Source organism: Elaeis guineensis, chromosome 15 (genome assembly GCF_000442705.2).
Source record: "Elaeis guineensis isolate ETL-2024a chromosome 15, EG11, whole genome shotgun sequence".
NCBI classification, from domain to species: domain Eukaryota; kingdom Viridiplantae; phylum Streptophyta; class Magnoliopsida; order Arecales; family Arecaceae; genus Elaeis; species Elaeis guineensis.
The window spans coordinates 42,744,859-42,745,827 of record NC_026007.2 but is presented as its reverse complement, the minus strand read 5'-3'; positions in this window follow the sequence as shown (position 1 = coordinate 42,745,827).

Sequence of the window (969 nt, the reverse complement as noted above, 5' to 3'; positions counted from 1 at the left end):
GGATTGCTATTGGAATACCGGTGCTTGTTTCAAATGTGGACAGAAGGATCATAAAATTGCTAGCTGCCCGCTAAATGCTGAAAATCAAGCTGGCAAAAGAACTCATGAAGGACAACATAAGGGTGGTGGACAGATTTCTAAAACCCAGGGAAGAGTTTATGCGCTTACTCAACAGAATCCACAGGCTTCCAATACAATGGTGACAGGTATGAAAAATTTCGAGGATGAAATTTTTTTTTAGGGGTGAAGAATGTTATAGCCCAAAACCCTTTTCAGCCCACAAAAGCCCAAACAGAAAAAAAAAAAAAAAAAACAGAGGAATTCTAAACCGGGAAGAAGACTCCCGATAGGAGTCTCCTTCTCCGGCGAAATTCGAGCAAAGATCGAACTCCTAAGATCCCTCGGAGTCCTAGGAATTCCTATAAGAAGACCCCCTCTCTTTAGAATCGATTCATCGGTCTTTTCTTCCCCTCTTTCTCTCCGATTTTTCCCGAAGAAGAGCCGCGGGCGCAGTTGGTTCCTCGCCGTGTTTTCTCTCCGACGAGGTCCCAGGAGGTCGTGGTAAGTCCTTCACTTTTTCCTCCCTTCCTTCCTCTTCCCCCGTGCGTTTGTGCGCGGTGGCCGGTGACGAGCGTCGCCGATTTTTGGTCGGGAACAGACTCTGTTTTTTGGCTTATTTTCCTTGAAATCTCCGGCGCCGGCGATCGGAAATTGATCGCCGGCCACCCTCCTCTGTGACCGGGGGAGTGATTCCCGTCGGCCGCCGGCCTCCGCCGCGGCGGCCGTGGCCCGAACGGCCAGTCAAGGCCGAGGGGACGCCGGTCCCCTGTTCCGGTGCGGGAAGAACCAAGAAGAAGAAGAAAAAGAAAAAGAAAAGAAAAGAAGAAAAAGAAGAAAAAGGAAAGAAAAAGAAGAAAAAGAAGAAAAAGAAAAAGAAAAAGAAAAGAAAAAAAAGAAAAGAAAAAAAAA